This window comes from Pholcus phalangioides, unplaced genomic scaffold, assembly GCF_987345545.1.
Source record: "Pholcus phalangioides strain wild (caught in Gottingen) unplaced genomic scaffold, Ppha-v1.0 ptg000010l_1, whole genome shotgun sequence".
Classification (NCBI taxonomy): Eukaryota; Metazoa; Arthropoda; class Arachnida; order Araneae; family Pholcidae; genus Pholcus; species Pholcus phalangioides.
The window spans coordinates 40,415,430-40,438,198 of record NW_028301603.1 but is presented as its reverse complement, the minus strand read 5'-3'; the positions used below and the strand labels follow the sequence as shown (position 1 = coordinate 40,438,198).

The 22,769-nt window shown below is 38.6% G+C and overlaps 1 long non-coding RNA gene and 2 other non-coding genes across 3 annotated transcripts; 2 read left to right on the top strand and 1 right to left on the bottom strand.

Moving 5' to 3' along the window:
• Positions 1–3,361: 3,361 nt before the first annotated feature.
• Positions 3,362–16,231, top strand: LOC149081467 (uncharacterized). The gene is made up of 3 exons (XR_016193370.1): positions 3,362–3,455; positions 15,556–15,808; positions 15,976–16,231. It is a non-coding gene; the product is annotated as an uncharacterized LOC149081467 (long non-coding RNA).
• TRNAA-GGC (transfer RNA alanine (anticodon GGC)) lies at positions 7,430–7,501 on the bottom strand. Its single transcript has one exon. It is a non-coding gene; the product is annotated as a tRNA-Ala (tRNA).
• TRNAA-GGC (transfer RNA alanine (anticodon GGC)) lies at positions 7,731–7,802 on the top strand. The gene has a single exon. It is a non-coding gene; the product is annotated as a tRNA-Ala (tRNA).
• Positions 16,232–22,769: the final 6,538 nt, after the last annotated feature.

The window sequence follows — 22,769 nt, the reverse complement described above, 5'->3', positions numbered from 1 at the left end:
CGAATGAGGCTTCTCGAAATATGTAGCCTATATGAAATCATAGGCCTCAAAAACTGTTTTGGCTCCGGGTACCCCCCCAAATTCGTTACGACGGTCATTTTAATGTACCAAATGCACACATTACTATTGAATCTGGAAAGTATCTCACAGTTCCAAATACAGATTTCAGTGCCCCAAAGCTCTATAACAAGTAGCTACTTTCTAAAAATGGCCGGAGGGACACTTTTATCCCTCGGACCATGGGCTGAAGACCTACAAATTGTCTATAGGGAGTGTTGGCTAAGGGCGAAATGTCGGGCGCTAAGTTTCCGTTAATCGGTTCCACTGTATTAAACAATTTTTCCAAATCCCAAGATCCACAACGTGGATATTTACTAACTGAATTCAAATTAATAATTAAGAAAATAATAATTAGCACTTGCCGTATCCGAGCTGATTCAATATTCTTCGGAATTCCACCACCTCTGATTTCTCGCAGAATCTTCCTCAAGAGAGCAGCGCACACATATCCCATCATTTGCTCCATGTAGCGCCATGTAGAGTAATATAGTATACACACATATGTATTGTGATTTATATAAGTACGGAAAACAGAAAGTTCTAACCATCTGATCGCGTGGATCCAATTCTCTGCTTTATTGCAGCATTTTATTACAGGAATAGAAGACTATAATAGATCAACGAGACAAAATACTGACATAATACAGCAGCTGTGTACACTGGCTGTGAATGCATGGCTTTATAGTATACGTAGTAATAAAAATTTTCCAGGGGGGGGGGGTTGATGAATATTGACTTATATGAATACCGACATTTTCTTTTCTATGAAATATTCCACAATGTATGAAAACAATCACGATGCATAATTAACATGTGTTATTCAATTACTCTATTTCGTAGATGACGAAAGAGAGATGGCTGTTGAATTTGTATGCTTACGCGTTTGAAGTCATATTCTGTTTTATATGCTCAAGGTTATATTTTTGTGTGTGTGGGGCCTTATAAATAACTAAATAATTTCTCCAGGACCAGTACAAAACCCGCATGAATTCTTCTCTCTCGACATTGGAAATACTTCACATTACCCTCTGATTTCTTGAGTTCTCATAGCTTTTAACTTGAATACGGGTTTTTTCAGCAACTAAAAAAAAAGGGTAATATTTTACTTAAACATTTTTGATCAAATGAGCAGTAAAAGTGTCTATAATTGTTCAAAGGAAGTAAAAATATATATTAATTTAAAACTTACTAACTTATAAAGAATATTACATGTCGTTGTCTTCACCAAATTTCTTTTTCGTCAAGTGAGTCCTGAAGGCGCTTGCTCGGCTTTCCCAAATTGTGACACAGGTAATAGATTAGATCAGAGTCTTCAACCTTTCAGACACCTCGGGCCAGATTTAAACTGTCCAAGAAGCCCACGGGCCACCAACTCATTCTGAGCAATTAATAACTGTAAGAAGAATACGCACAACGCAGATTTTTTACAGGAATTGACTCGCGTAATTTACAGTGAAATATGAATAGGAGAGGCCAATGGGGTCCCGAGCTCAACAGAGACGAAAACAATCGAAGAACTTTTATTTATTCTGAAATTATTTTTTATTAATTAGGAATTTTAATTGGTTTTGAAATCACTTTTTCACCAATTCTGGAAACGTTTCTGATTGGGATTATTGATCAATTTTGATCTTGAATCACTTTGAATGATGCTTTAATTATTTGATTCAATGATCTTGAAACCGTTTCCTTCCCGATATATCTTGAAATTATTTCTTCTCAATAGCTACTGAATTATCCATTTATTAATTTGAAATAATTTCTGCCACAAATTACGAAGTAGTTCCTCTCATTGATTTATAATCATTTTTCTTACTCATTCTGAAATTATTTATTTCATTAATTATAGAATTAATCGTCTCTCAGTGTTTTCAACCAATTTGCTGAAAATGATAAGCCGGCCGCGACAAAATGCTCCGAAGGCCAAATGTGGCCCGCGGGACACCCATTGAAGACGCCTGTACATTCTGTCCTTTTCTCCGATTTTTTAATTCGTATATCTCATGGAATATTGCGGTTATACAAATATAGGATCTTTTTTGTTAGACTCAGAAAAAACAAGGTAACAACTTTGTAATTGGAAGTTAGATGGCAGAGGGACCGTTTAAAAATGTCGATTTTTTTTTTATTTCGTGACGTACTGCATTTTCACTCTCAAAACTTGCACCGCGTAAAATTTTTAACACATTTTGAGCATTTTTACAAAACCGAAACCCTATCTCTACGATAAACGGTTGTTGAGAAAAGGCCGCATTTGTACTTTCCCCTACATCACAGTTTCTCAAACTTTAAGTTCCATCGCCCCCTTCTTCAGAAACTTTTCTCTTTCATCGCCCCCCTACTCAAGCGGATCTATAGGATCCTATGTTAAACCAGCAGCTTTTACCGCCCCCCCCCGGACCATTCCATCGCCCACCAGGAGGCGATATTGCCCACTTTGGGAAACACCGTCCTACATCTTGCTAGAGACAGATTTCATTCCTAATAAGATTATAATATCCCATTCTAATACGCGATCACAGTGGCTTATACTCGGTGTCATCTACGAACGTGTTTTTATACCACTATAATCACATGCAAATTATCGAAATTGTGTGGGGAAACAAATGTGTTCTAAATAATCCCCCCCCCCCCGCACACGGAATTCCAAGAATCTGTACGTCACAAGTAAATTTATTCAAATAAAAAAAATAAATAAACAATGAATTTTCGCGCTTTGTGTACAAAACAATGGAGGAAAAACAATGTGTCGGCTGAGAAGAAAACAAACAAAAAAAAAAAACTAAAATATAAACACACGATAATAATAACATTAATATAAAAAAATGCATTTTCCTTTCCCCTTCTGTTGGAGTACAAAATGAAAAATAAATTCCTGGCCTCAAAAAAATTGATTCCGACAAACACTTTCTCGAGGGGAAAACAAAAGCCGTGTAATAGATGCCTGGAAACACAGAAAGAATACTATATTGACTTTCAAGTATATACGGAATACACTCGAGGACGGCCTTCGGCAGAAATATACCTTATTCTTCGGGGTTTTTTTTTTGTTTAGAAGAAGAAATGGCAATATTCGAACACGCGGCAGTAATTTCGGCAATTTATATCCACTTATCATCCTCATTCACCTCATCCTCCTTTTTTTTTTTTGGTTCTAACTTACCCTCTCACAATGCAATGCCATAGATACTTTCTCTCTACACACGACTCTCCCATTTTAATTTGTAAAAAAGAAAACACACAAAAAAAGAACAGCAATTTATATAAGTTCCAGAATATTCCACGTTCGATTTACAGAATGGTTCAGAATCTCCGAGGAGAATAAAACACTTCCAAGAGAAGCTTCCGTGTTGTTTTTGGGATCTTTGCATGTTCGAGTCGGATTATATTTACCGGTAAGGAAATAGATTTGATAGTTTTTGTTTTTTTCCAAAAAATTGACGGGATTTCATTTAGTTCGTAATTAAGATATTTTTATCTCGAATAATTTTTCCTCTGATCAATTTTTTTCAAAATCGTTGCTTTTACGGAACTCTTTTAACACCAGAACGACGGGAATTTCGAACTACATGGAACGGGGGTGGCCAACTTTTTTCTGTTCGCGGGCCAACAATGGTCGCGGGCCGCATCAGTGGTGCAACTTCGGTGTGTAAGCCGTTCCATTACTAATTGAATTAATTAGTTAGTTACTAAATTAATTTCGTCACTAGAAATAAGAAGTTTATAAGCAGTTTGTTAATCAAGAAATCTGATGTTGGAACCGATAGTTCAAATAATGATCACAAACTTAATTTTTTCACGGTACTTTTACCTTTTCGCGGGGCCTCAAAAAATCACTTCACGGTCCACGTGCAGCCCGCGGGCCAGTTCTTGGCCACCCCTGACATAGAACGACGGATAGTGGTCATTTTGATCGCAATAAGAAAAAAAAAAATCAACGTAAATAATTTTTCTTTACCGAAATTTCTGAAAACAGTATTTATTCGGCCTTTGACCTGTTTTTTTGCAATGAACTCTTGTACATTAGCAATTTTTCTGTACTACATAGAAATTAGCTTCACGGCAACTTCATTAACACATTCAGAGGGTAGATTGCGAAGTACCGATTTTATTAGACACCCTCGAAAGAATAAAATCTTCTGAGGAATTTAAAAATATATTTAAGGTGATTTTGAGAGAAATATATAAAAAAATATCGTTATACCAGAGTTGCAAAATCTCCTCAACAAATATCTTTATACCAGGATTTATCGTACGAAAGGATATTGTTGTATCGAAAGCAATTTAACATTATTCTATGAAGCAACTCTAAACAAGATAGAAAAAAAAGGAATTTATCGTTGTATGGAGTATCGTTGTAGCGAGGTTTCACTGTATTTAACTTGTGTTTTGTACGTCAATGCGTGAGACACTCATATTTTTGTAAGTGATTTTCAATTTCCTTTTTGAATATGAAAAATTAGTATCATTAATGGCAAATCTCCACTTTTTTATCGGTACTTTATGGAGGTTGGGGAAAGCCTCAATATTATACTTCAACTTGATTAGGCTTTAGAGAAACATTTCTATTACATTATATATATAGGCCCTTGACCTTTAAATTTAAATATGGACTATGCGAAAATTTTCAATGTTTGGTTGCAGGAGATGGTGGTTTGTTCTTTTTCCTTGTTCTCCTTCCATAAGGGTAAAAGAGATTCAACCTTTCGTCTAATACAAATGAAAGGGGAAGAGCATCCACAAAGTAAGAAGACAAACAATCCGGGCACAGGGGCGGATCTAGAGCTCGCCGTTGGGAGGGGTGATTTTACACATCGCTGAAAATTAGTTGCTATGAATGAGTTGACCATACATATCGCATTTTGTTCCGTATTTTCCGGGAGTTTCCAGTTACTTTTCTCCATCACCACTTTATTCAAAAAATGTCCCAGTTTTTCACGTTCTTAAATCGAAGTTTTCTTCCATTTATTCAATTAAAAACGTTAATGCAGGCAATTTTCAACGGGTTGATTGAATGCTATTATCATGTAGAAGTTGCGAAGGTTTTATGAAATATCACATTTCGCTTGTGGGGGGGGGGGGGGGTGACCCCCATAGAACAGCGCTATATTTCAGATGAGTCGCAATTGCAAATATTCAATTTTTCGGGATAAAAATCATGTTTTTATCATTATATCAGCTCATTTCATCGTAACCTATACTCAGCTCTTCGAAACGGCTCCAGCATACCTCCCCAAGCGATGTATCTCAGGTCTTGATTGATGATTTTTATAGCAGTGTGCTTTATAATCATTGTCCTACTTAAATATATAATTGGCTGCAGCTAAAAGTTCCATCAAACACAGATGGAGCATGTCATTGTAAAGCCATGTTCCGTCACTTGCAGAGTCGCAGTACTTTTTTGTTCATTCTTCTCAGTACCCTCTGTTACGCAATGTCACCCGACTTCAAATGTTTTTGTCCTAAAATAGGATGTTTTGAACCCCGGGCCCATTGCTAACAGACACTTCACTTTGTTTCAGTTCCTTCAAATAAGGTCATAAAAAATCCGCTTTAAAAATGATTCTAAAAAAATTTTTTTTTTTTGCTTCAAGCCTCATCTTTAACTCTCCGTCACATTATTAGTGTTCGAAATTGAAGCCCCATTCAAAAAAGCTACAGAAAAAATGTTTATACTAGCCCACCGGCCAGTCGTCACTGGTTTTAGAAGGGCAAAATCCTCATCACTTAACATAAAAAAAGGCTTGATATTAGTTAAATATTTGTATAGCGGCCAAAGTGAAGTATGTAGAACTTCATTTTACCACTAAACTAAGAAACCTGGAATATGCGTAATTTAGGAATTCAATAGCCTGAAAAAGATCATAAAAATCATGAAATTTCAACAACCTGAGATAAACCGCTTGGGTGTAATCGCGTCTCAAAGTAGTTTTGTGGTCAAAATGACCGCTTTCGTCGTTCTAGTGTTAATGGAATCTATGATCTAGGGCAAGCACTTAAACTCCTACAGCATCTCTAGAACTATTTCATTTTTCTAATCATTGTTATCTTTGACTGCATATCTCACGTTAGGTAGTAGTATAGTGAATTAGTCCGTTATAACGAGTGATTTGCAAGCGATTGTCAAATAGCTAATGTTAAAGATGCAAAAAATATTCGGTTGCAATGAGTTTTTTTTTTTTTTTCAAAATTAGTGAGCATTAGCTATAACGTAAACGAAAAAAAAAATCTCGAAGTTGTCAGTTTTTTCGTTCTTTATCTTCAAAAACTTGCTTCTCATCATAGCACTTGCTCTTGGTAAAAAAATTACTCTTATGCGCTTCTAATAAAGAAAAGTCAAAATTTTCAACTTCTCTCTCCCTATTTTTAGGATCCCCCACTGTATATATAATTGTATGAGATGCGTAATAATGTTATGCTTTTTGTCTCTGTCAGTGACAAAAAGACCACCAGAAGTTTGAAATAGGTTCCGAATGACTGAAACAAAAAAAACCCGCCAAAAAAACTTTTCAAGTAGCGGAAAAATTATGGCTGGGAATAGATTAAAATTTTTTACTAGCTAATAAAAACAATTTTAACCGACTGATTAATCAAATTTTAATCGAATGTTTTCAAATGCGATTATTTTCAAACGCAGTATTGGTAACTGTATAATATTAATTGATGTTATAAAAATATACATACATTCTACACCAGGGAGCACCATTAACATCTCCCGAGCAGCAATTTGGTGCCCCTGGGGCTTGCAATAAGTATTTTATTGTACATTAAAGAAAAAGATAAGCATATTGCTGTATTACATTGGCATATTGTCAGCATAATATTAAAAATGAACTATGTACTGTATGTACACTTTTTTTCCATTATTTGCTTTATAAGAGATCCAGTCTTTTTGTTGTTTATTAGTGTCTGAATTGTGTGATGCTTTCATTGTTATAATGTTGTATAAAAATATATTCTATTCGTTTCCCGCATCTATCAACTGTGAATGGATATTATTTTAAAATGCTGAACATAATTTTGGCAAAATCTGTAATTTCTTTACTTGGACATTCTTGTATTTTTTTTAAAATCATTTATTTTACGTTAGTGACTGATTTCGAAACTAATTTCGATTTTTCAAACTGCTACTTTTTTCCCCCTTGGAATTGATCTCAAATGGCACTGGTGGAAAAAAATAGGAGCTGATGTTTCCCGAATAAGGAAACTGTTATATTCACAGTGGAGACAATAAATCTTGGTCTTGTCTCTGAAACTTCCATAAAACTCGGTATATCTTCTACAAAACTGAAATACAGTATCACTACAAGATTCATCGAAAGACTGGTTATTTGTGGAGATGAAGATTACAAGGAAGAAAATTCATCACTGCCCCCACGGGGAGTCGAACCCCGGTCTCTCGCTTGCCGGACGAGTGCTCTACCATCTAAGCTATGGAAGCAGATAGAATATACGCTCCAAGGTTGAAGTATTCTATCTGCTTCCATAGCTTAGATGGTAGAGCACTCGTCCGGCCAGCGAGAGACCGGGGTTCGAGTCCCCGTGGGGGCAGTGATGAATTTTCTTCCTTGTAATCTTCAACAATCAACTAATAACGTTGATTGTTGACGCCGTCCATGTACGGTGCCTTTCAACATATATATACGCTCCAAGGTTGAAGTATTCGATCTGCTTCCATAGCTTAGGTGGTAGAGCACTCGTCCGGCAAGCGAGAGACCGGGGTTCGAGTCCCCGTGGGGGCAGTGATGAATTTTCTTCCTTGTAATCTTCATCTCCACAAATAACCAGTCTTTCGATGAATCTTGTATTGACAAGTGGAGAGGACGTTTCTATATACAGTATCACTAGTTTCCGCAGAATCTACTTGTATTCCCTGCCCCATGTTGAAAATATTGATTAAAATATTTTCAAATATGGTCACGCATCTAAATTGTTATGTGTAGAAAATGCAACTTTTAAGACATCTAATGGTTTTTTCAAATGAATCAAGTTAAATTATAAACTTTTATAAAAATTTTAATCGGATTAATCGAGTTGATTAACTCAACTAAAATTTTTAACAGCGATTTTAACAATTGATCGATTAATCGTAGCAGACTTAGGAGAAAATGTTGCCACGAATTCAGCAGCGATAGGAAAATTGAAAATTTAAATTGTTCAATGGGTTTAAAATCCCTTTGATGATACAAAAAGTTATGCAAAACTTAGGATCAACATCTGTGAGACGAAAACGCAATTTCATGACTACAGTTCAATTCCTTCGTTAATATTTGAACGAAATGATCCGGGAGACGTTTTAACGCAGATAAAGTAGCAGTTTTCCATACTTTTGGAACCGGACTGAGCAAAAGTTGGAAATTCACTTACAACGGAAAAAAGTCCGTTACAACGACAATTTTTCTCGTGAATGAGAACTGCCGTTAAAGCGGACTTTCACTGTAATTGATCGTAATGATTGCTATGGCGATGGTTGTTGCAATAGATACGTAGCGTCAGATTTCGGGACGAGCATTTTTATATGTGGAATTGAGGGGGGAGGGTGTCTCTGAGTGCAGTGAAACCTCGATGTAACGATAATCTACGGATCAAGCAAAATTATCTTTGTGGAGGTGTGATCGTTATATCGAGGGGGCAACATTAATTACTGTCACCATCAAATTTATGCTGTTGTTGTCATCTCTTCTGAATTAGCGTTGTTAGTAACACCATGCAAAGTCGAATGAACATTTAGGAACATTTCATTTGTGACAAAAAATTAAAACAATTGATTAGTGAAATTCCGGCGAAAGATGTCACTCTCCCTTGTTAATACGACAGATACGGAAAACTGGCTGAGTGAGGAGATATCGATGTTTCAGGAAAGAAAAATTCATCTCTGTCCTCACGGGGACTCGTACCCAAGTCACTCGTTTGCCGGACGAGTGCTCTATCAACTGAGATATGAAGACAGAATGTGCCCTACTTGGAGCGTATGTATATGCTGAATGGCTCCGTACAATGGATGGTAACAACATTCTGCTAATAGCTATCTGGTGGCCCTGATGTCATCTGCGAGCTATTAGCAGAATATTGCCACCGCCCATTGTGCGGAGCCATTCAGCATATACATACGCTCCAAGGAGGGAGGAGTTCTGTCGGTCTTCATAGCTTAGTTGAACGAGCGCTCATCCGGCAAAAGAGAGAGATGGGGGGTTCCAGTCCCCGTGAGGGCAGAGATGAATTTTCCTTTCCTGAAACATCGATATCTCCTCATTCAGCCAGTTTTCCGTATCTGTCGTAGTGAAATTCCGTCGATTTTTCCATCCTGTGAAGCGGTTTTATGCACAACAATTTTGTGTGCCACACAGAAAGTGGTGCCGTAAGCTTTACGGCAACAACATTAATATTTTGTGAGTATAGATAGTGCAAAATGTACCGATGCCATTAAACACCATCCCTAGATTAAAATTTGCGAGGAATTTCAAATTCACTACAAGATTATTTTGAGCGAAATAAAAAAAAAGTATCGTTGCAGCAGTTGCTAAATCTCCTAAAAAAATATCGTAACTAAGGGATTTATCGTAGTAAAGGATATCGTTCTATCGAGAGGAGTCTACGTTAGACTATAAGCAATTCTAAACAACATTCGGAAGAAAATGTCATTGTAGAGTAATTTATCGTTATATCGAGTATCGTTGTAGCAAGGTTTCCACCGTAAATTTTAATAGTCCTCAGAATTGACTTAGTTGAATTGAACTGTGAATTGAACTGTGACGCTATATGCTACAACTCCCCCCCCCCCCTTTAAGACGTTTTACATATAAACGCTCGTCTAGACAATCTCTTTTGGAACGAATCTGCAGAAATCTAACACTCTGTACAAACCTGCCAATCCTGGATCATTTACAGAAATACCTGAGGAAAGAGCAATATTAAGGATTTTAACCCTTTAAGCGGCATAAACGAGATATCTCGCCTCCTTGGAAGCCTCTTACTTTAGCATTGACATGTCCATATATTTCGTGAAGTTGATTACTCTTAGCACCTTTTCCAACTCCCCTTAGTTTATGTCTTTTTTTTTTTGATGCGCCCCGCTCCCCATCCGATACAGACATCAGAGCCATGGCCCCCACATCCTAGAGCAGGGCCCCTAGGCTGGGATCTTTTGCGGGGCCCCCCGACCACATTTTCACGGGGCCCCTTTATGATGAATTTATAGCGTGAAAAAGCAAAAAAATGGGGAAAATCGTCCCGGGCCCCAGGGCTCGAGCCTTGTCAGCCCACCCTTTGTGGGGGCCATGATCAGAGCGTTCCCGAAAGTCGGACATATTAGCGCTTAGAAATTCTAAGATCTCCACCTTACCAGCCAATCAGAGTCAAGCAACTGTGACGTCATGGAAACGTCACAGTAGACCGCGAGGGTACCTCAACTTTTGATCCATTTGGCGCCACCATATCTCTTGGCGACATTTAATAATGAATATACTAAATTCAACTTCAGCTCGGCAACCACCATTGGTACAGTGGGAAGTTCACGGGACGCTTAAAACGAAGGTTATATATATATACATATATATTTGAATATATATATTTGAAACATTTAATTTCTTTTAACCGTTGCACAGGATAAATATGATTTATTCTATTATAATTCACCACAAATTGTCAGATGCACGGGAATGGTTGGGGGGGGGGGGGTTGTTCCCAAACAGCGAACTTGGCGATACAGGGGAATGGGGGGCCACCTCCGTACAATAAGTTATCGTTTGTTGAATCACTAAAAAAATGTTTCCATTTTTTTTCTGATTTAATCCAAATGTGGTTCAGTTGCATCAAGTTGACAATAATAACGGCTCGCGGAGCTGGGCCCTGCTCTCATTTATTGATTCATAGAGTGCCGACAAATTCCTTTATTGTTATTGGTTCATAATGATAATAGATTCATTAGGAAACCAAACATAGAACTTATGTTTCGGCAAGCCACTGTATTTATTGCATGTCAATATAATTATTATTATATAATATATATCATTATTATCGTTATATTATAGCATTGTTAAATTATATCATTGTAGTATTATCGTGTGAGCAAATGAAACGCAATGACAAAATAATAGCGAAATCGTAAATAGACGCTGGTGTTTTTATAACAAAACTTTCCGGATACACCCATCCTTCGGGAACGCTTCGATATCACTCTGAGATGGGAAGCGGGGTGTGTCGGGCCAAAGGTAACAGCAGGAGGTACACTTTACAACGTAACAGTAGCCTGATTCTGATTGGCTAATAATGTGGTAAGAATAAAAACTTGGAATTTCTAAGCGTTAGTGGCCGGACACGCCTAGAAAACCGCTGAACATTGGAAATGTCACTTTTTAATAAAGCGATATAACATTTTTTTAGTGATTTCTGTTTTAAGGGTCAGTCATGTGTCATATGATTACCCACTGCTAGTAAGTTTCTGTCGGTCGAAAATGAAATTGTTAATTAATATGATTATGTGTATCATATAGTATTATATTTTAAAAGAAAATAAATTGTGCATTTAAACATATTTTCACGGGTTCACAGAAAAAATAAATAAATAATATTCATATGGTATGATATGATATTTATTTCATAATGATTGGCTATTTATGAGCTCATGACGAAAATAACGAGCTTTTGAATGTAGTAATTATAAACTCTACCAGATGTCACTAAATCGTTAAGAACGGAAGTTGGCACGCGAAGTTCGACTATACATTTTTAATGAAAATATAATAAAATACTCATACGCACATTTTTTCAGTCGAAATACGTTCATTCAAATTTAATACATTCCTCTTCAGTTTCCTCTATATTCCGTATGTTTCCAAAAGGCTGTTCCGCGGAACTATGGAATTCCGCAACAGCTTTTCAGGGTTTCTACAAAAAATTTACGTTTGTGTATTTTCCACAGAGAAGAGTCTTGTATAAGCCATATCACAAACGTTCCTCACGAACTACGGCGTTGGAAAACTCCGCAAGATAGGAAAGATTCTATAGAGTGACACTACTGGTTTCTTCTAATTGAATTAAAAAGAGGAAATTGGAAAAAAAAAACTGAATCTTTACGGAACAATAACGTTCAATAACTGAGGGCAGAGGTTATTACAGCATCTGTAGGTCTCCTAAGGTGTCACATAAATCCGGAAATATTAACATTTGTCTGCTCAGTGGATAGCAAGCACGTATCCAGAGCGTATCCTCCCAAGTGTGTGGAAAATTTGTCTGTCCCGTAAAATACGGGATGATCCGATACAACCAGGGCCGCAACTAGGGGGGGAGTACGGGTCTCGGACACTGGACCCGAGGGGGCGCAAATTTCATTCTCAAACTTCTCCTTTAACATTACAATGGGGTGTCAAAATGAGCGCTTGCCCAGGGTGACCAAACATCTAATTGCGGCCCTGGATGCAACTAAGCAATATGTCTCTTCTCCGACACATCACCCTGGATCTACCTGTCTCCACTACATTCGCAGCTGAAGATATGCCTTCGCTACATTCGAAGCTGAATATGTCAATCTCGGCTTCTTTCGCAGTTGAAGATCATGGGCAGAGATACGGGGGGAGCGCATGGGGGCAATACTCTTCCCCCCCCCCCCCCTCAAGGTCAAAGGTGGAGTCAGATGATCTAACTTATATGTGTATATATGAATTGACGTCATCATCATCGTGCCCCCCTTCAGCAATAATGACCGTGTCCCCCCCCCCCAAACTTTCAACTCTATCTCCGTCTATGCTGAAGATAGTCCATTCTGTCTCCACTCCATTCGCAGCTGAAGAAATCCTACATTTGAAGCGCAAGATATCAATCTCCTCTTCATTCACAGCTGAAGGTGTCTGCCTTCGCTCCATTCGAATTTGTTGTCTGGTTCTGTTCCATTCTCAGCTGTAGATGTTAGCCTCTTCTCCATTCTTAGCTGCAGACGCTAGCCTCTTCTCCATTCTTAGCTGCAGACGCTAGCCTCTTCTCCATTCTTAGCTGTAGATGCCCGCCCCCGATCTATTCGTAGCTGCAGATACCTGCCCCGTTATGTTCCTAGCTGAAGATGTCTGACTCAGCTCCATTCATAGCTGAAGACGTTTGCCTTCGCTCAAGTGCAGGTATACAGAGGGGACGATAGGAAAGACCACCCCACCTAAGGGTGTAAAAATAGCGCGTCAGTATTTCAGATTCTGGAAACCCGCGCCGTCTCAGATTGGTTAAAAACCTGAATTTCAAGTTAAAAGAGTTAAAATTTGGGTTTTTAACCAACCTGAGACGACGCGGGTTTACAGAATCTGAAATACAGACGCACTATGTTCACAGCCTAAGATCCGAATAATATGAGGAAAACTCTTCTATCCCTTAAAATGCGAGGCGATCAAACGAACTACTCACACAATTCGCCAGTCCCGTCACATTATCCTGGACCCGAGTCCCAGTCGATTGGTAATTTTTTATAGACTTCCATCTCTTAATGTGGTTTGATTACAAATACTCACCCTGCGGTGAAAACCCAAGTTGTTTGCAGGCACCTGACATGCATACTAACTATGCGCCAAATTTCAATCTAATTTGACATGCTTTAGTTTTGGTATTTGGTATTTTGGTATTTTCGGGATAGAGTCGTGAAGTAATGGCTTCTCATAGCTTAGGGGCCATTCAAGTATTACGTAAGCAGATTTTCAGCCCATTTTTGACCCCCCCCCCCTTGCGTCAGTAAATTTTCGACAGCAGCTGAGAATATTTCATATCTTCAAAAAGGGGTGGTTGATGACGTAAGCAACCTTCAAACCCCCCACCAACCCTTGTCATCAAAAGTTAGCAAATCCGAACCCCCCCCCCCCCCCCGATGCTGACGTAATACTTGAATGGCCCCTTATTTGCTAATAACGGTAAACAAGGCTGGTATGCAAAAAAAACGGGGAAAAGAAAAGAAGATAGCATTTTTTTGCCTGGAAGTAATGATATTTTGGTGGAAGGGGGTCTAGGGGCGAATATGGGATTGAAGCAATATTTAAAGACAAAAAATCATGCCGACTAGTTCTAACTCGAGTCTTTTACTGAGGACTTGCATTTGCGACTTTTCTTCCGTTTCTCTCTTGATGACGGATAAACACCAGGCACGGTTGATGGAAAGAAAACGAGCCCATATGAAGCGGGACCCACACCCGCAGCTTCAATCCACGGAACAACATATTTTGAGGTGTGGCTATAGCACAGCGCTGGCTATTTCAATGTTCGGTTTTGCATTGTCTCACGCATCCTAAGCCAGTTTTGAGCAGCTCAGAATCCCGTAGCATGACCGGTGTGGATACGGCTTAAAAGTTGGGAGAAACCACTTTTTTTTCATAGTTTTACGAAAGTAATTATGCAAATAGTTCTAATTTATCACTCATTATTCCATGTTCCACTTGTAGCCAGTAACGCATTTCTCTGTAAGTCTCGCTAAATTGACTAAAACTTGGAATGTCTGAGCGACAGCTCCGATGATTCGGCAATATCATGACGCCAAGAGAAGAGTAATCTCACGAGAATCATGGAGATTGTTCTGGAAGGTTTCTTTACCTGTACAGTAGCGGTAGCATAGTATATTGAGGATTATCCTTAAAACTGGAACCCCTTCCGTCACCTATCAAATAAAAAACACAACTGTTGTGGTTCGGATTTGTGACCGATGTTCGATGAATGTGTTGCATGAAAAAGATGATAATAGTGAGATACAAAAATAGTATGATAATAGGGAGTAAAGCAATAATAACAATTAAATTGTGAAGTTTGTTGCAAAATATTAACACTGTTGTTTGAATGTAGCAAAATGGCATTAGTAAAAAATGGCATTAGTAGTATTTTCAGGAATTTTCCAGGTAGGGCCTCAAAAAACCACTTGGCCCGGGGGCCCATCACGCTCTTAAGACGGCCGTAGGGTTAAGCATGTATGACAGATTTACTGCACAATGTATATATAATTGTGATTTCGCATTCGTTTTTCACACATAAGTACAATACAAAATACATTACAAACATCTTCAGTCAATCCCAACAAGTTTTTACAGTAGTTGTTGTTTTTTGGACTCCATATTCTTCAGAATAAGCCTTGGTGGCATTTAAAAAAGGAAAAAAAAATGTTCTGGAATGTGTTCAGACTGGATTCTATATTTTTTATGGTCTTTTTGAGCTACATACTAATCTACAAAGTTCGACTGTATACAGCGCCGTCTTAAGGCATGGGCCCACCCGGGCACGGCCCGGGGGCCTCAAGAGAAAAGGGGCCTCACAAAAATGAGATTTGGTTGAAATTTTCAAGAATTTGCCTGGTAGAGCCTCAGAAAAATCACTTTGCCCGGGGGCCCATGATGTCCATAAGACGGCCCTGACTGTATATGCAATATTTCCATATTGGAAGGGGGTATTTTCATTGTTTTGAACCATATGTGACTATTCGAACGTGAATATGTATAATTATCTGCGTTATAATTTAATTTTCAATCATTATGCAATTTTTAGGTATTAACGAAGAGTATACCATGATCTCCGTCAAACTGACGTTATTGATGTCAATGATTGCGCTTCATTTCGCCGCCCCATCGTTATCGTTCGCCTGTAACACCCAGATCTGCAAACTAGTGACTTCCATCAGCCCCTTTTGCTGCTTATTCACCAGGAATTGCTGCGACACTAACGCCAAACCTCAGCAGAGCAGCAACAAATGCAACGCACCAGTCGCCACCACGACAGCGACAGCAGCACCCGATCCCGCGTATGTATCAGCTGCATTTCAATGCATTTCTTTAGATAGATAATTCAATGATTATTTAAAAACGCGTAGCGATTTTCAGACAATGCTATTTACAATTAGAAATAAAAAGTACATATTTGAAGAGAGATTTCAATGATAGCTTTCGATGCATGTTGTTGTTCTTCCAGGAGATTCGGATTCTTCCCGTTCCGTAACAACCGTTATTATTGATGAACAGACTGAAAACCGTTCTATATAAAGTGCCAGCCAACATCGTCATCATTGACTGTTAACATGCCAAAAGACCATAATCATTATCAAGACAGGACTTGTCCGTCCAATCGTCAAGGGTTTTGAGAATATAACAGTTAAAATTCACTGTTTCAACATTTACTTGTGTAATTCCAACGAGATTGATTTGTAAGCATGAAAATTACATTAAACGTGCCTATCAAACAATATTGGTGTACTTCAATTTTATTTTTTTAGATCTCACAGCACACTTGAACTTACACTTATATATATACGGGGTGATTATAAAAAAACTATCCCGACATATGGGCCCCTAACTATCAAACCATTCACAGAAACTGAATGAAATTTTGGCATAAGGTATTTTGAGGTATGCGCTTAAGAATGATATGGAAAACAACAGTGTCACTCTAACAGTTACGGTTACAGTGAGAAAATTTCGAAAATATCAAATGGCAACACCAAGTGTTTTGTATTGGAATGCGATCTCCATACTGAAAAACACTAAATAGCGTTGGAATGGCACCTGTAGCACGAAAAACCCCGGAGCTAGGCAAGGAAAAAGGACTTTGCCGTGCACCAGAGCATTAATGTTCGTTTCATTCGTCCCACCGTTTCTTCGGCTGATATCCCAGCCTGATTAGTCCTCCACAAGGTCATGTGGAAAATTTGTGAAACACAATAAAATGCTTTATTTTATGCTGCTTCTCTGTCCTTATTGGTTGTCCTCACTTTTAGCCTATCTACCGCCGGTGATTTTCATGCTACAGTTGCCGTTCGAACGCTATTTAGGGTTTTTCACAATGGAGATCACATTCCAATACAAAAAACTTGGTGTTGCCATTTGATATTTTCGAAACTTTCTCACTGTAACCGTAACTGTTAGAGTGACACTGTTGTTTTCCATATCATTCTTGAGCGCATACCTCAAAATACCTTATGCCAAAATTTCATTCAGTTTCTGTGAATGGTATGATAGTTAGGGGCCCATGTGTCGGGATAGTTTTTTTATAATCACCCTGTATATATATAGACCTCCACAGAAAGCATATTCTATAACAAAAAGCCTCCGCCCGCGCGAAGCTCGTGACGTCACTGAAGAAGGTCATCTCACCTATAGCCATCGCATGTACTAAAAAAGGGGTTAAAGAAGGCGCATGCGTCGGCCTGTTATATATAATGGCCATCGGTTGTTAGGAACCATCGAGTCGATTCCGACTCCTGGTGACTCTATAGATCAGCGTTTCCCAACGTTTTGAAGTTCTCGGCACCCTTTAGGAATAATATTAAAAACTTGGGGCACCCTTCCTTGAATACAGTTTACCACAACAAAAATCACTGAGTAAAAATACATCAGTAGATTTATGTTCGATTTATCATTAATGGGAAACTTGTGATTGATGCGTAGTGAACAGATACCTGAAATCAAGCCTTTCAGTTGGCAATGAAACACGTCAATTGTCCTTAAGGTCTTGGAGTCTATTTCTTAACAGATGGCAGCGCTACACATAAGCTCCGTTCACATGGGAAATAGAAAAGTGGGCTCAAAACCCGCTTCAAGAATTTTCACCAATGAAACTGCTCCCTATTTCTTTCCTTACGAAAGAAACAAGTAGTCAAGAGGGTGCTAGAACTCCCAATACTACTGCAATATTTGCGCAGGTTAACGGGGCTATAAATCCCCCCTACAACGATATTAGTATTTCCTGACAATTACAGAAACAAACTTTATGTTATGTTCACAACACATGCACGCACATTCCGGAATGTACCAATTCATTCTAAATTCTGTAGAATGTGTACGAGGTTCATGTGCCATTGAATAGTAGTAGTCTATTTCTTGCGTAGCTTTTTACTGTCACCATAGCAGAGAAATCTTGCTCGCATGTTTATGATGTTGAAAAGGGCAAAAGTGTGTTAATGGCTGTCTTCATTAGATTAGGATACTCCTCTTTCTCAATCCAAGCCAAAAAGTAGACAACGACGCCTCACTCTCGGTGAACTTACATTTGATTGAGGAATCGGCGCAAAGATCAATAAATTCATCTCGTTTGCAAGCAGTGAAATCTATTTCCTCCGCATTGACTGCGAAATCAAATGTTGAGACAATCCAGTCGAAATTCTCAGCGGAAAGATACGGCAAGTACTTAAGACTACTAATGTAAGACTAAAAGTACTAAGATAGAGAGTCCCTTACTTTCCAAATGCAATTAGAGAGATGTGTAAAATGTGAGAATCCGTACAAAATCTGCAGTCCCAATGAAATAGAAGCACAGTAAAGCAAGCAATAAATCTGTCTGATGACAATGCGATTTTCCATCTCCTAAAAAGCAGGCAAAAAGCAAGTGTCATTGGATACGTTCTTTTTAAAGTCACACAAAAAGAATAAGCATGCAAACAAGAATGAGTCGGTAAATCATCCAACACGAGATGGTCCTCTTCTCTCTCGTTGTTTAGAGTAAGTTAATTTGTATACATCATATAAACACCCACATATATCGTATTGCATGTTTGTTTAAGGCGTTATTACATTATACGTACTATATATATTTTACTTGAAAGCTGCAATTTTCACCTTTTCTGTGTGTGTGGTTCACAGAGTAAGAATAATAATTATATCTTTAGTCTATGGTGTGGCTTCCTTCAGCACTTGTCGTGGCTCCCTTTCCATTTTTGGTCCCCTTTTAAAGCATCCCAGGACCACGAACGTGCCACATGGCACCAGATTGCAAAATACTGCAGAATTATATGTATATTATGCATTACATGCTATGTTATAGCATGCAAAGAAAAATCATTTCACTAGAACTTTTGCTGTCACCTATCGAATAAAACTGTTATAATTTTCCGATTGACTTTGTTGACCGGCTTCTGAATAGCGTGATAAAGTGACAAAAAAATATTGTGTGACATTAACAATAATTTAAAAAACAATAATATATAAAAAATTATTAGTATAGCACACCGGCATTAGCCGTTTTTTAAACAAGATAAACATATACCTTGATTCAAGGGAATTATGGTGGGAGAAAATGTTAACACACACTTTCTGAATCCAGCGCAGCATGGAACCAGGACCATCTAAATCCGTGGGCTGATATGGGCAGGGCCCGGGGCCCTCATATCCATAGTGGGACCACATGATGAGATCTGTTACTACAATTTTTGGATGTAATTAATATATAAGCTATTACTTCTCTCCAGCAAAGTACGTGTGACCCCAAAATACTTTGTCGGTGCCGTCTTAATACGTAGGCACGGCCTGGAGGCATCAAGTTTGAAAGAGGTGCTCATGATAATGACATTTGGTCAAAATTTTTGAGAGCTTCATATGTGAACACCATAATAGACAGACATTTTTATCCAAGTACGGGGAAATGTGAATGCCCAGCACACTGCGAACGGAGGCTCTGTGTGTGTATATATATGGCATATTCTGTAAAAAGAAAGGAAAGCAAAACTGCTTAGCACTGAGGATGGAGGCTTTGTTTCCCGTGACAGTGGAGGTGTTGTATATATTTTGTATGTAGTGTTCTGAAGATCATTCGAATCTTCCACCTCAACATGCCAACTTCATCTTCTTACTTGCACCACAAGTCTTCTGCTCACTTCTTTTGAAATCCCAAGCTGTGCCACTGAGCGCACGTGCAATTTTTCTCCTTGATCATTGGGTTCAGATATCCATTTTTAGTCAAATGGCTTGCACGTTACATCGACTTGATAAATGTCTTCATAGGGAGAACGACGTGAGTGATTTGATACTTGCGAGCACAGGGCATGAGGGCTTATTAATCTTTGCCAATTTTTCCAACGCAACTCATCCTCTTTTTGAGATAACGGAAGTAAGTTGCTTTGCATCAGTCCGGGGTTGCGAGAGGTTCTATCTATCCAAGTTTCCTTAGAAAAATTACTGTATCTAAGGGGGGAAGCCGATGGGGCTCTTAAGACAGCCTTGCACTTTTTTCCTGAGGAGCCATGATGTTGAGACGGCTCCCCCCTCCTCCGCAAGAGAGAAGTTCAGTGGTTTCTAGCCCAGGATAGGTGGGGCCAAGGTCAATATCTATGAAAATCCATTGGCTCGTCGAATGTATGTATTCTATTGCATTATATTATGCTATTATTATTGCATTGTATTATGGATTCAATGCCGTTCTTGCTAGTCATTTTTATGTGAATGAATAATTGTGGAACACATTATCCAAGTTTCCATTATTTCCTACGAAAAGTTTGATTCGAATAACGAGCGCGTTCGCGGAACGATATATGCTCGTTAACCGAAGTTCCACTGTATTGACAAATGAAGTCTATCAGCTTATCCGAAGGTGTGTGTGATGTCATTTCCGCTATCACTACGAAGGTTACGACAGCTGGCTGATGCGAAGATAAATTCGAGAAAGAAAATTGGACTTGAGGGAATCGAACCCACATCCTCTCATTTGCCGGGTGAGCGCCCTAAACCATTATCTAGAAATCCAACGAATCCTGTTTCCTTAGAGTTCGTGTATGCTAAACTGGGCCGTACATGAACAGCCAGACCTAACTCCCCTTCTGGGGGGGGGGGGGGCGAAGAGCTTACGTTGCTTCTTGCGACAGAGCCTGGGTGTCTCAGTTTCTCCAGCCAGACCTAACTCAGGCCAAAGCTCGCATTGATGACACTGCCACCAGATGGCGACTTATCCGATAAGTCTGTCATGCATAAAAGTAATTAATTTGACTAAATTTTAGTTTAAGAAACCTTAAGTGAACTGTAATATATATATATTTTTTATTCATGCCCATAATATCTCGCGGCACCCTAGAGTGCCGGGGTACACCGGTTGGGAAATACTGCTATAGATCATGGCTCTCTAAGCTTGTCTGTCATTCACAGCATGCCTCAGTTGTACTAGCTTCATTCCGGTGCTTTGCAACACCTCCTCTATCCATCTGGTGCTCGGTCTGCCTCTTCTTTTCTTTCCTTCCATTCTTCCTGGCATTACAATTTTTTCTAGTGAGCCTTCTGAACGCTTTTATATGACCAAAGTAAGACGATTTCTGTTTAGTGACTGTTGCTTCTAGAGAATAGTCAGCCTTGACGTCTTCGACAACCGATTTATTAGTGCTTTTTAGCTGCCCATGGGCTTCTAAATAATGGCTATAGGGGATATTATCTTCTTCAGTGACGTCACGAGCTTCTCGCGGAGGCCTTCTGCCATAGATGGTGTTGCCACTGCAAAGAAGAATTGAAAATGATGCAGTTTCAACAATACTATATATTAATTTTTGTCATCGACAAAAAATTTATCGCTATTTGTGGTACAAAAATAATTTAGTCTTAAAACAAAACTATTTAATTTTTCCTGTTTAATTAACATTCAATTAGATGTCTGAACAGAAGATTTCTTTGCTTGTGGCGGAATCCATCAAGCGTATTCTTAAGTACATCTTTTAGTGCAGGGGGTTCTCAAACTGTGCCACTCCCGAAGAAAATCTTTGTCAGGGGTGTAACGTAGCGGTGGCCCGACAAAGGCTTTCCGAATATATCCTTTGTTAAACTGCTTTGAGGAGCCGCGGAGAAGCATTGATTGGGGTAAGGGGCGCCGTGGGTGGGAAAAGTTTGAGAACCCCTGTTTTTGTGAATAACATCAAAAATTAATTATCGATGAAACCAAAATTATCTTGAAATTTTATGGTTGGAGGTTATGGTCCATATTGGGAAATTTTGATTTATTTTCAAGAAAATCCAATGAATGCTGAAAGGTTAGGTTTGGCCACTGATATGAATGATAGTGATAGGAACCGAGACACCCACAGACTCGTCACATAATGTTATGTAAGCACATTGCCCCAGGAGGATTCAGGTGCCTCTGAGAAACCTAACCAGTTATTGATCTATGAAAATAACAATGCTTTCTATCAATGTGTAGGCATGAACAAAATTTATGTACATGGCAACATGGCAGGTTCGTGGAACCAGCACCATCTATAGCAGGAGGCCTCCGCGCGCAGTTCGTGACGTCACTGAAGAACGTCGTCTCACCTACAGCCATTGGATATACTGCATAAAACGGTAAATGCGGCATTGGCCTGCTACGATAGAACCTCCCGAGAACTGACAACCATGGGACCGATGATTTTGTCCGCTAATGGGGAGGTACGATGTAGAATAAAACTTCGGTTATACGACTTCACATTTATACGACGTTCGGCTTCGGTCGAGATTAGTTCTTATGAATATTGATGTTGAAATGTATATGCTACTGTGTGCGCGCGTAAAAGTGAACACCAGTGGTGGTTATGCATAATCACCAATTGCATTAATGGGAAAAAGATTGATTTGAAATTTCTCTACATTTTTCTCTTTCACCCCTACAATTATGAATAATTCTCAAATAAAAATGGCAAGTGTTCTACAAATAAGGAAAAATTTATACCCTTTCTTCTCTTCATTAAAGCAGTTGATTATTTTTACTCGTACATGATACGTGCACTACACGTATTTTGCAATAAAAATTCAATTATATTAAAATAAGTTTGAAGAAGATAAAAACATTAATAACAACATTATCAATCTTGTAATGTTGGCTTTCTTCTTACGTATCATCATACGCAAACAAATTCGTAATCACCATTCTGGACCTTAGTTACGTTCCGTTAATCAAGTATTTGATTGCCGAATTATGATATTTACCAATACGAACTTGGGATTGTTCATAATCGCCGTCGAATATCATAAATTCTCGATTAATGG